This window comes from Osmia bicornis, unplaced genomic scaffold (genome assembly GCF_907164935.1).
Source record: "Osmia bicornis bicornis unplaced genomic scaffold, iOsmBic2.1, whole genome shotgun sequence".
In the NCBI taxonomy this organism is placed as follows: domain Eukaryota; kingdom Metazoa; phylum Arthropoda; class Insecta; order Hymenoptera; family Megachilidae; genus Osmia; species Osmia bicornis.
Window position 1 is genome coordinate 1 of NW_025791389.1, and position 14,775 is coordinate 14,775.

The following is a 14,775-nucleotide window of genomic DNA, read 5'->3' on the forward strand; positions in this document are numbered from 1 at the left end:
AGTGCCTATAAATGGAGCATAAAGGAACTTATAAAAAACTTAAATAAGATATTAACGGAGGTTTGTAAGGAATCAATACCGATCAGGAAGGACAGTAATAAAGCGGTTCCCTAGTGGACCGACGAACTAAATAAGCTTAGAAAATGCGCTCGAAATAAAGGTAGGCAGCTCTCCAGAGCTCGTAAATTGGGCCTCTCAGATAACCTGCAACAACTCTCAGAGGAATACAAGGAAGCCAGAAACAAATATGTTAAAGAGATTAGAAATCAGAAGAGCAACTCGTGGAAGAACTTCGTCAAAACAGAAGGGAATGAAAATCCTTGGGGCCTATTACATAAAATTGCTCGAGATAAAACTCAAATGAGGTGCAATATTGGTATGATGAAGCTACCTTCTGGAGAGGTGACCACAACATGGAAGGAGTCAGTCGAAGCGCTGTTAAAGAAATTTGCGCCCGAAGATAATGCTACAAACGAATCTCTTATACATAAGCAAATAAGACAGATGAATAAACAATACCAGAATTGCAACGTAGAACCAGACATCAGCCACATGGAAATAGTCGGAGCTCTGAAAACACTAAAAGACAAAAAGGCTCCTGGATCGGATGGCTTCGGGCCAGAAATTATAAAAGCTCTTTGGGATAATAGTAGAGAAGTGTTGTATATATTGTATAATAAATGTCTTAGAGAGTGCAATTTTCCAGATGAGTGGAAAATTGCGAAGTTGATTGTAATACCAAAAAATGATCAGGCGGATAAAATGTCTGTGAACTCATACAGGCCTATAGCACTGCTTCCTGTAATAAGCAAAGTCTTTGAAAGAATCATTGTGGATCGAATTCAGACGCAATATAAGGATATGGGTTTAGCCAGTAATCGCCAATTCGGATTTAAAAAAGGTTTTTCAACGGAGGATGCTTTGTTGGCCTTTAAGGAGGGTATAACCCAAACTGAGAAAAAATATGATGTTGTTCTTTTTATTGACATTGAAGGTGCTTTCGACAACCTATGGCATCTGGCTGTCAAGGCTCGCTTGGTCCAAGCAAACTGTAGCACAGTGTTAACGAAACTCATTGACCGGTATTTTAAAGGACGGAAAATTGAAGTAAGCAACAAATTTGAGAAAGTGACGTACAATATTCAAAAAGGGTGTCCACAAGGCTCTATCATTGGACCACAAGCATGGACATGGTGTATGGACGATCTACTATCTAAAATAGAAGAAGCTTTTACCGAGGAAGACGTCCAAATTATTGCGTATGCGGATGACATAAATTTTTTAATAAAAGGAAACTCAAGAAGAGAAATAGAATTAAAAGCTGCGAAAATAGCAGAAATGATACAAAACTGGTGCGAGATGAACAAATTGAAAGTATCAGGCAAGAAGACTCAAGCTATGACCGTAAAAGGTAAACTCGATAAAGAGAAGTTACCTATAATAAAAATAAATGATGTAAGAATCAAATATACTGAAACATATAAATACCTAGGAATATATATTGATAATAAGTTATCGTTTAACGCACATGTTGGGAACATGCGTGACAAACTAGTCAAATACGTCATGACACTGCGACGTTTTGCCCATGAAGAATGGGGCATTAGAAAATCAATTCTACGCATTCTATACAAGACAGTTTGCCTCTCTATAATTACATATGGATCCATCATTTGGTATAAAAAGGCAGGAAAGGCAGTAGTCAACAGACATCTAATGGCGGCGCAGCGTGCTATACTACTTACAATAATAAAATCATGTCGAACTACATCAACAGCGACGGTGCAAGTCATTGGCGGATTTTTACCTCTGGATTTGGAGATAGTAAGATTTGGAATAATTAGAAAAATTAAGAAGGAAAAATTTGTTATCTGGCGCGGTTATAGGTATAATCCATTCGAAAACAACGGCGGAAGTAACATCGAGCAAGAAATAACTAAGATTGATCGAGAAATATATGCTGAATGGCAAGCAAGATGGAACAACGATGTACACGGAAGAATTACATACAAATTCATACCGAATGTGCAGTTTTGGTCATTAAATTCTTGGTTTAATCCATCTAGATTAGTTGTATATCTTTTAACTGGATATGGATCAATTAATTACAGTCTTTATAATCGAGGAATAGCAGAATCTCCAACCTGCCCTGCGTGTGAATCCCAACAGGAGACAGTTGAACATATTATCTTTCAGTGTCCACAGTATGAATCATACAGATATCCACTATTACAAGAAGCTAAGGAAAATTGGCCAAAAATTATACAGAATGAAGCAGAATTAAAGAAGTTGAGAACTTTTGCGATAAACGTTTTTGAAAATAGAAGAAATCTCATACAAGAACTTACAGATGATTGAAAATTGAAAGTAGAAGTGGGTCCGCCTCCACGTGGCTAGGGACGGAAACGTCAGGGAATTCCTGGCGGCTAAGTGACCCGAATTAAACAGAACCTAGAAAAAGAAACACAAAGAAAATTAAGACAAGAAAAATATATCTTGAATTACTATGGTCAAAATTTATTAAAGGATTAGAGCAAAACACCTAAATGATATGTATAACGCAGTAATGAGCGAGAGCTCCTACACTGCAACATGATAGAGAATAAAATAATAAAAAAAAAAAAATGTCCCTATCTGGGCCACAAAGATGCCGTTCGGGGCCTTGCAGCCAGCCCCAGCGGTGACATGTGCCAACCCCTCCTCCCCGTGGTGTGGCCCGGGCACCGGTTTACCGGTGGCAAACGGGGCTCTGGCTGTGGACGTGAAGCGCCTCGTGGGTTGAGCTGGGACCACGTAGGTAAGCTTGTTAAAGTAAACGCGTCCTAGAATAAAACTCCTTACACGCCGACGAAGAGTCTGGTGTTGGATCTTCTCCCCCGTGCGATGATCGGTTCGCCGTGAGCGTAATTTGCTCCGGCCCGTCTCCGCGGCGGGAGGTTGAGTTGGGTGGTAGATAACTCAAGCGCTATGCGCCATTTAACATCGCCGGCATAAGCGAAAGCTTCGGTACGGCAGAGCGTGTTTATTAACACCACAAGGCTCCTCATTGACAATAACCTGTCCCTATCTACTTTCTAGCGAAACCACTGCCAAGGGAATGGGCTTGGAAAAATTAGCGGGGAAAGAAGACCCTGTTGAGGTTGACACCAGTCTGGCATTGTAAGGAGACATGAGAGGTGTAGCATAAGTGGGAGATTTTATATCGCCGGTGAAATACCACTACTTTCATAGTTTCTTTACTTACTCGGTTAGGCGGAGCGCGTGATCCGACTCGAGGACACTGCCAGGCCGGGAGTTTGACTGGGGCGGTACATCTGTCAAAGAATAACGCAGGTGTCCTAAGGCCAGCTCAGTGAGGACAGAAACCTCGCGTAGAGCAAAAGGGCAAAACCTGGCTTGATCTCGATGTTCAGTATGCATAGAGACTGCGAAAGCACGGCCTATCGATCCTTTTGGCTTGAAGAGTTTTCAGCAAGAGGTGTCAGAAAAGTTACCACAGGGATAACTGACTTGTGGCGGTCAAGCGTTCATAGCGACGTCGCTTTTTGATCCTTCGATGTCGGCTCTTCCTATCATTGCGAAGCAGAATTCGCCAAGCGTCGGATTGTTCACCCGCCAACAGGGAATGTGAGCTGGGTTCAGACCGTCGTGAGATAGGTTAGTTTTACCCTACTGATGACTAGTCGTTCCGATCGTAATCCTACTCATAAGTAAACCTACCCAAGTGTTACACTCCGATTTTGATGAGCTTTGAATATTTTGTAGTCTAGGTCAAAATAAGAAACACGTATTTTCTTATACGTGCCCATACGGCCATTAAAAGGGTGAAACACCCTCTTGAAAAAAATCAGTTTTTATATTTCTGAACTAATACCGCCGAAATGGTAAAAAATATAAATAAAAGTTTCAAATAAAAGATTTATTATGTTTCATGTACTTTATAACAGTGTACTCCGACTTTTTTTAAATACAATTTTTTTCAAAATTCTCACCCCCTCCCTCAATTTAAAAAATTTTTTTAATTTATCTTATAGCAAAGCGGATAGTATATTTAATGACAAATTCAAACATATATGATAGAGTTGTATTCCAAAAACAAATTTTTCTGAAATAAGCTAAATTATATACCTCTATATCACTATGCGTGAATTCCATTCGTGCGCTCGGTCTAGCCGCGGTCTCCTAGCACGAGTCAAAGGAAACGGGAACATAAACAAGTGACTTCGGCGAGTGTGTACTGCCATGTCCATGAATCCAAGAAATATTTTGAATTTACTATGTAAAACTTTTGATCAACCACAGATCAAAAACATAATAATACAAAAAGCAAATAAAAAGATTATATATTTAATGAAATTTAAAAGTACACATATGTATGTATAAAATATACATGTAAAGTACATATTTATGTAAGAAAAAGACATTTAAAAAATAAACGTAGTAATAGGTACTGATAACGGGATACGGATACGAATGGAACGGGCGTATAGTGATATAGAAGTATATTTAGCTTATTTCAGAAAAATTTGTTTTTGGAATACAACTCTATCATATATGTTTAAATTTGTCATCAAATATACTATCCGCTTTGCTATAAGATAAATTTAAAAAATTTTTTAAATTGAGGGAGGGGGTGAGAATTTTGAAAAAAATGATATTTTGAAAAAATCGGAGTATACTGTTATAAAGTACATTAAACATAATAAATCTTTTGTCTGAAACTTTTTTTTATATTTCTTACAATTTCGGCGGTATTAGCTCAGAAATATAAAAACTGATTTTTTTCAAGAGGGTGTTTCACCCCTTTAATGGCCGTATGGGCACGTATAAAAAAATACGTGTTTCTTATTTTGACCTAGACTACAAACTATTCAAAGCTCATCAAAATCGGAGTGTAACACTTGGGTAGGTTTACTTGTCAGTACGAGAGGAACCGCAGGTCCGGACATTTAGTTCACGCACTCGGTCGAGCGACCGGTGGTGCGAAGCTACCATCCGTGGGATTATGCCTGAACGCCTCTAAGGCCGTATCCTTTCTAGACAAAGGTGGCAACGATATTTCTAGGAGTCTCGTGTGGGTCGAAAGGCTCAAAACAATGTGACACTACTAGGTGGCCGGCCCTCGTGACCGGTCATCGCACGGGCCCCAGTTTGCCGTACGGGCGTCATCGGATTCGTCGTCGGGATCTCGCCGAACGACGGCCGCGGCGCTCTAACGGTCGATCATGGGTACTCCAAGTTCGACGTCGAGACTCGGAATCGTCTGTAGACGACTTAGGTACCTGGCGGGGTGTTGTACTCGGTAGAGCAGTTACCACGCTGCGATCTGTTGAGACTCAGCCCTATGCTTGGGGATTCGTCTTGTCGGTTAGACGAGGCCCCAGTAGTAAAATACGCACCGAGAGGAACGAGTGCGAATACGGAAAGAAAGAGATTTTAGAAAGAAAGAGAATAATAATAATAGAGATTTATATATTATAAATCATATATATACACGAATCTCGAAGGAAGTGTGAAATTGGTGAAGGTTGGATGTTATATTTCCGGCTTTCAGGCATTGCTCATTTTTTTTTTTTTTTAATCGAAAAGCAATACGCGGCTGGAACTTTGAAAAATTTCGAGGCAAAGCAATACGCCGCTAGAACTTGGAGAAATTTCGAGCCAAAGTAACACAGGCTGCTCTGGCACTTTGAGAAATTTCGGGGTAAGGCAATACGCCGTTGGAACTTGGAGAAAATATGTATTTTAATATTTTCGACTCATCGGTTCTGTACGGCAACTACATTGCCAAAAATATGAATAAAACCCATGATATACATTGATCGTGATGAACATGTTTTTTTATTTTGGAGAGGTATACGTTTCTTTTCATAAGTGAGACTATCTTATTGCGAAAGTCGAAATCGCACGCTCTCACGGCGATTTGGCCCCGTATACGCCTGGGCGTAAGCCCGTGCGTCGCCGACCTAGCGGCCTGCCGATCGGAATTTAGAGGGAGGCACTTTGAAAGCAACACGACGTTGGAACTTTGAAAAATTTCGATGAAGCTGGTTTTTATACGACTTGTTTCTGTTCCGAGATATTTCTTCTTCTCATTGTTCTTCTTCTGCACAGCTGCGCTGGAAGTAGCATTTACAGCTAGGAATAGTGAATACAGCTTAGAATAGTGCAGAGGTACCTCAAAGAAAGGGGCCACGGTGTTTCTGTATCTTTATAATGTAATTACGATATCAACATTAGATATAATATAATGCACTGATTCCTTCCTACAGATCAATGTACATTTAATAACAATATCATTATTACTATATCTGCACTAGATATGTAATATATATTTAATAACAATATCATTATTACTATATCAGCGTTAGATATGTAATATACATTTAATCACAATATCATTATTACTATATCTCCATTAGATATACTGTAATATACTGATACCTTCCTACAGATCAATGTACATTTAGTAACAATATCATTATTACCATATCTACATTAGAAATAATGTAATATAATGATTGCTTCGTACAGATCAATGTACATTTAATAACAATACCATTATTACTCTATCTGCATTAGATATGTAATATATATTTAATAACAATACGATTATTACTATATCTGCGATAGATATGTAACACCGTGGCCCCGTTCTTTGAGATGACTCTGCACTATTCTAAGCTGCAAATGCCACTTCCAGCGCAGCTGTGCAGAAGAAGAACAAGAAGAAGAAGAAATATCTCGGAATACGTGCGTGACGCCCCTTTCCTTGAGTTAAATCTGCAAATATCTCGGAAATGGTGCGAGCTATGGTAAGATGTTAGCAGACCTTTCTGTAGGAAATTAAATTTCCTACTATTTATGTTCTATGACATTTTTTGATCAGATGCGTCGTTTTCGAGATATATGCCCTTAGAATGTTGGTGCGGTTTCGGAACATTTAAATATCTCGATATATCTGAAAAGCTACGCATCTGGTCAAAAAATGTTATACAACATAGATAGTAGAAAATTTAATTTCCTACAAAAAAGGTCTCTCAACATTTTGCCATACTTCGCACCGGTTCCGAGATATTGCAGATTTACCTCAAGGAAAGAGGCGTCACGCACACATTCCGAGATATTTCTTCTTCTTCTTGTTCTTCCTCTGCACAGCTGCGCTGGAAGCGGCATTTACAGCTCGGAATAGTGAATACAGCTTAGAATAATGCAGAGTTACCGCAAAGAAAGGGGCCACGGTGTTTCTTTATCTTTATAATGTTGGTGCGGCGATGGAACTTTTAAATATCTCTGTTACGTCGCGACCGTGATATGGCGCGCGACGTACAAATTATAAAAAAAAAGAAATTTATTAGGTGTTTAGTTATATTATTATTGCTTTTCCCTTGGATGATTAATACGCGGTTGAGAACGGTATCATCGCTGCCACCAGTTCCAATCGCTCTCGACGATGTTGGGTCGATAACGATTGGAACAATTTAAAAGAATCGAAAATTTAAAGTAATATTCTGAATTTATTGATTGAGTCCGCCAATGCTCTAGTCCCATACGGGCCCCTCGTGCGAATTTGTGCGAAGATGGTAAGCGTGAATGTATAGGAAGGAAGTGTATTAAACTAAAAATGAATGTGAAACTAGTTATGTGTAACAGAAAGAAATATAATTTCAAAAAAAGTAAAGCATAACAGTAAATGAATTAGTTTACATAGAGTTCGAGCTGTTGGAAATACAGAAAAATGAAATTTAGATATATATTAACAAGGTAGGTGAAATTAGGTAATATTGAAATCTATTGAATCGTAAGACAGAATTTTACGATGATTCGAGCGGCGATTTCGGTGAACAATTAATAAGCGGTGAGAGGAAACGGTCCCAAGGGGAAAACTTCCAAGACCAACGGTCTCGTGAGCCGCCTCTCTTTATCTTAAACGGAATTATTATTATAAATGTTTAATAACTTCTGTTGGCGAAATTCCCCAATCCTACGCCGAACGGCGAAGTTGGCAACGAAAATACTTCATTGGTGCGTCGTTACCGATAGCGGCAGCACCTCTCGGGCCCACTTTGTCCACGCGGTCCCCTCTCCACGCGGAACCGGCATGATCGACGCCATAATTGATTTCCTTCTTCTTGATCGAACGCTTCGAGTGTACGCACGTGTTACACCGGTCCACGCTTGTATTCGATCAAGTTCAGTACGCGATTGTTAGCACAACAATTTCCGACCACGCCGTGTCCACGATATATAATCGTTAATTATATATTCATATTCAGTCCACGCGTGTGATTCATTGTAATTAAGACTAATTTAAATAGTATAAGTGTAAATAGTATACAGACTCATACCACGCATAACTTTTGTAAATACCATTTTCTTTATTTCTGTGTTAAAATATAACTAATTGTGATCGTTACGCAGGCGTGTTATTTTCTGACCTCGCTGACCACGCAAAATACGCAACAACTTCGATACCTTGAACGCGATGTTGAACGGAACGATATCGTGGGAAAGGGTCTAGCCGTATAAGCATAGTGAATCGGCCCTAGCAACAATTTCAGTTTATATTTATAGCACATAATGCTTTTTGCCTAAACAACAATTGTGTGCAATTTCAACCCCCTACCCCCTCTGATAAGGGAGATATGAGGGTAAAACCCTAAAACTTTATTATTTGTTTTCTCGGAAACTATTTTCAGATATTTGAACACATTAAAGTGCAAATAGTAGGTATTCATAATCTGTATTTCATACTTTTTTTTCAAAATTTTTATCCGATGATTAAAGGTTGAAAATTAATAAATAAATTTTTGAAAGTGATGTTTATAAACAATCCCTTGAGTGACACCCACCGAAAAAATGAAGAATAATCCTTTACTATTTAACTATTATCTGTAAAAGCTTCAAGAGTGTCGGATTGGTATATCATAGTTAAAAAAAAATAAAACCAATGCAACGCCCTTTCATAAAGCAAAGCCAGGCTGAACGATAGAGACGCTCAACCTCACCGACCTATAGGGGAATACGTTGCGCCGACCCGCCACGTTTCTCATACCAGAAACAGCTCTCAGAAAAGTATGAACTCTTCTTTCCCTAAACTGTGTGTTAGTTAACAGTCATTTATTTAAATAATAATTTAAATATTTATATTAATAATTTAAATTTTTTAATTAAGTTTTCTGATCTTAACTTTTAATGTCCGTGTTTTCACGGTGTTCCTCGTTTTAAGTATGTGGGAGCCCTAAAAAGAGCTGATTGTGTTGTACGTTACAAATGGCTCCCTTATATAAATGCAACTAAGGTTTTTAAGCCCTAAAAAGAACTGATTGTGTTATGTATCGCCAGATTGAAGTAGATGATTTTGTAACGACCCAGAGTGAGTACGTCACTGCACCGACTTGTAGGGAGAGCGGTTCCCTTAGAAGGTGACTCGTATTCTGTGTTAAAGGGATTATAGGTTCGTGTGGTGTGCGGTTAAGGAGTGAAATCCAAACACTAATGTGCTAGAAACCAAATGAAAATTTGTTTATTCAAGAATAAAAGGTAAGTGAATTGAAATATAAAAGAAAATCGCTAGTATCACAATAAGTGCGGCTAGAAATAGGAATACAGTAAGAAATTATAATTAGTTCGCCCTAGATTGGGAATACAATTAGAAATATGTAATTAGTAATTAATATATGTAAGTAGAAATTAATAATTGTAAAAATTGATAGCGCTAACGCAAATGCGGCGTGGTCTTTCTGTACAGTCAATACTCTGTTTGTTTTCAACAATGATTATGGAAACTAAATTTCCAGAGGTTTGTACGAAACTATCGGAGTCGAGTTAACCTTTCCTATAGGTCGCAATCGGTTTCTGGTTATACCAGAGCTGTGTTTTAGACGCAGGCCTTTCAAGGAGCTCCGCTCCTCGCTAGCTCATTGCACTTGAAATGTTGGCTTAGCTTAAACACCTGTGCAACACGTTGCGTACCATGGATAGGAGGTCCACCTGACCCGTAATGCCGTACGCCACCAGTGGAAGAGTAGAAATTAGCTATAGCTCGCGCTCTATCGCTGCCTAAACAGTTCAGCGCAAGCTCTTCTCTACTGATCAGAGTGTTGTCTGTTTCAGACCGAGGTCTGAGAAGATCTGCGATGAAACTGTGCGGAACGCCTCTATTTATACTCAGATCTTGCTGAGTCGGCACTTTTTTTTCGCATAGAGTTCTTGGGGTAGCTGGGTTTTTCCCATCACGTGGTAGTCCAGCATCCCCACTCTAGAATACTACCCCACCGTATGCTTACTGGGGTTGCGCTGGCGCGCGCGCGGTCAGACGTCGATAATTTATCGGTAAACTGTTTTACCGTCCGACTTATCGACTAAACTTTTATCGATGAATTTAACAGACTCGGTTATCGACGAAAATGAAAATATTTATTACAAAAATTTTATACACTAAATATTAACAATAAAAATTAAATAAAATACTTTGTATGAAATATAAAAATTAGTTACAATAAAGAAATGAAATAAAAAGATATTGTGTTTGATTATTGGGTCGTTACAATTTGAAAAAGAATACTCGAAAACTTTTTTTTTAAAAACACACGTATAAATAAGTTTTAATGTTTGTCGCTATATTCATCAATAACTGGAATAATGTTAGTTTTATCAAATAAGTGAGTTAAAATTTATAACATAATTAACCCTTTTCAGGGCGCCCATATACTTAAAACGAGGAAGACCTTAGTTACAACTATTCACAGGTACCAGCTATAATTTAATTAAAAGTAATACGTACGTGAAAAGATAAAGACGGAAATAGTTATAGAAGTCTATGTTCTTTACAACGTTGAATAGAATGATATTGCAGTTATACCTGTGATACCTTCTTCGACTATTAAAAGGGCAACTAATGGCATCTAACATAGTGCCATTGTTCAAGACATGATATAAATCTGTGATTTAGGGCTCTCACATGTTTAAAACGAGGAACGCTGTGAAAACACGGACGCTAAAAGTTAAGATCAGAAAATTTAATTAAAAAATTTATATTGTTAATATATTATTTAAATAAATAACTGTTAACTAACACACAGTTTAGGGAAAGAAGGGTTCATACTTTTCTGAAAGCTGTTTCTGGTATGAACGTGGCGGGTCGGCGCAACGTATTCCCCTATAGGTCGGTTAGGTTGAGCGCCTCTAATGTTCAGCCTGGCTTTGAATTCTGAAAGGACGTTGCATTGGTTTTATTTTTTTTTAACTATGATGTACCAATCCGACATTCTTGAAACTTTTACAGATAATAGCTAAATAGTAAAGGATTATTCTTAATTTTTTCGGTGGGTGTCACTCAAGGGATTGTTTATAAACATCACTTTCAAAGATTTAGTTATTAATTTTCAACCTTTAATCATCGGATAAAAATTTTGAAAAAAAAGTATGAAGTACAGTTAATAAATTCCTACTATTTGCACTTTAATGTGTTCAAATATCTTAAATAGTTTCCGAGAAACAAAATAGTAAAATTTTGGGGTTTTACTCACATATCTCCCTTATCAGAGGGGGTAGGGGGTTGAAATTGCACACAATTGTTGTTTAGGCAGAAAGCATTATGTGGTATAAATATCAACCTAAATTGTTGCTGGGGCCGATTCACTATGCTTATACGGCTAGACCCTTTCCAGAACACGCGGTTTCAAGATCGCCCGTTTTGCTTCACTAAATCCGGATTCGTCGTATTGGACAAAATGAAATAGATAACTTACCAAGCTCGATGTAAATTGATATATGATAATACAAATCGTCTCGTGATCGCTAGTTGCTTGGTTGTCTGGAAATCTGGAAGGCGAAGAAAAGATGAGAACTTGTCACACGCACTACGCGTTCGCGATCGGCCGTTCGACGGTATTATTGTTACGTAAACGATATATTAGGTATTTCAAAAACGACGCGACGCGAAAAAAGAAAATATTAATTAACGAACGATTTAAAATTGAAAGAAAAAAAGATAGATATTGAAAAGTATGAAATTTAACGTATTCGTAAGAGTCTTTTACGCGGAAAACGAGAACCGCAATCTCCCGGCACTCTGCCTTTTACAAGGACTTTACCGGTCAGCTAATTACTACAATTTTCACGCGTAAACTATTTCTCGACGCGAACACGGGCTCCCCGTCACGTACCTCACGATTTTTCGACGAAGAGTCATTTGCCTCAGTCAAGCGATCGTATCTCAGGGTTCGACCCGCGATCATGGGCCCAAAGTGGGGACATCATTTGGCAAATCAGGGTACGTGTCGAAGGGGAAGGCCCGCGCGTATTGGTTTTGTCTAGGCACGTTTCCCGAGTTCTCATCCCTTTTTGACTTTCCTTTCGACTCTGTCTTTCGTAGATTATCTTTCTTTTTACCCTTCCAACGCTTCGTGAATTTAGTGCTTCGCAATTTCTATACTTCTGGAATATTCGAAATCTATTACGACTTTATTTGTTCGATTTTACTAATCAAAGAGGCTCTTATAAATGATATTTACAAATGATATTTCGGTAACGAAGAACATCTAGCCCTTTCAATAGATGTTTAACTTACTATATTGAATAACTACTAAATGAATAATGTTAATTTATTCCGTTCTTATTCGCGTTTCGGCGGTTTACAGAAAAGGCAATTATTATCGAATTATTATCGAATCGCGGATGTATGCAAATACGTTACTGCATTTAATTGTTATTAGTTCCGCGTATTGGTTTTGTCTAGGCGCGTTTCCCGAGTTCTCATCCCTTCTTGACCTTCCTTCCGACTCTGTCTTTCGTAGGCTATCTCTTTCTTTTTACCCCTCTAACGCGATGCGAATTCCATGCGTCGCAATTCTAAAACTTCTGGAATATTCGAAATCTATCACGACTTTATTCGTTCGAATTTACTAATCAAAGAGGCTCTTATAAATGATATTTTCGGTATCGAAGAAGATCTTGCTTTCTTAATGGATGTTTAACTTGTTGTATTCAATAATTAATGATGAATAATGTTAAATTATTCCGTTCTTATTCGCGTTTTGGCGGTTTACGGAAAAAGGCAATAGATATTTATAACTATCATCGAATCACGGATGTATGCAAATACGTTACTGCATTTAATTGTTATTAGTTCCGCGTACATCAATTTTTAACGATTTTCGTATTTTCTAAACGTCCTACGTTCAACGTTTAGTTGTAGTTCGTTGTCCATGTTTATTGCCTTGGTCGACCTTCGCCTCGAACGTTCTTGAACGTCGGTCGACAAATTTCGAACGTCAGTGGTTGTCACGCAAACCTTTACATTCGTTAATCATTCAAACAGTTTCATTCCGTTCCATACCAATTATTTCGATCTTAATTGCACTCATTCCTTGTGGAAAGGTCGGCTGACGCATGCCTTGCAGGTAGGAGAGGTATCTCGCTAGTAAGATAGAACAAAAATTTTCTTTGTACGGCGCGGTTAGCTGTGAAATTTCCAAGTGCGTCGCATTGCTTAACCGCGCGGCGAAGGATGTTTATGATACCTTTCCCTTAACGGTTTTGACTTGCTATATGTTTATTGCTATGCAGTTTCGACGAGGCAATCGTCCTAAGTAAGGTTGACTTCTTATTATTTGAAAAGAACTAATTATAGCCTCTTTTGTGTGCCCCGCCTGGGATTGTCTCCAAGTGTTCCGCACTGACGAGGTACACAAATTCGGCATGTTAACGGTCAAACTATTCAAAACTATCAGAAAGAGAATGGAAATAGATCTTAGCTATGGTCGAATTATTGAAAATAATTCGGACGTAACATCTCGATATATCTCGAAAACTACGCAGCTGATCAAAAAATGCCATAGAATATAAATAGTAGGAAGCTTCATTTTCTACAAAAAAGGTCTGGTAACATTTTGCCAGATATCGCACCGTTTCCGAGATATTTGCAGATTTACCTCAAGGAAAGGGACTCAAGGACAGATTCCGGGATATTTCTTCTTCTTCTTGATCTTCCTTTGCACAGCTACGCTGGAAGTGGCGTTTATAGCCTGGAATACTGAATACAGCTTAGAATAGTGCAGAGTCACCTCAAAGAAAGGGGCCACGGTGTTTCTGCTTCTTTATAATGTGTGTACGTGTACGAATTTCGCACTTCAAACTCGTACTAATATCAAGGTAGGTAACACGGGTCGATAATCCCGTCTTCACCAAATTAGTAAAAGTAATTGCTGCTGCGCTGACTAACCACCGATCGGAGCGCTCGCCAATATTAAAACTCCTAAATTCGAACCGTTGCGGCATTAATGCGAAAGCAATTCAGAGAGCGATTATCAAGCGACAACAGCGACCAAGAGCTTTATCTTTACTTGAGTATAGAGTATTTTTAAATTCAATTCAGTGCCTTGCACCGCGAATTCTGTGAATCGTGTAATCCCAAATTAAAACACAAGTGTGATTTTTGTAGTGCTTAATTCACGACTCATTGTGTAAAAATTATAAGTAATACACAATTAGTGACCGCTAAGCTGTGTCATTCATCTCCTCCTCGACGCCCACGTCTTTGAAAAGACGGAATCCACGCCTTTTCCGAAAACTCTAATTTTCGCCGAGAACACATTATTTCTAATGTGGATATAGTAATAATGACATTGTTATTAAATGTACACTGATCTGTAGTAAGGAATCAGTATATTACATTATATCTAATGTAGATATACTAATAATGATATTGTTGTTAAATGTATATTACATATCTAATGCAGATATAGTAATAATGATATTGTTATTAAATAT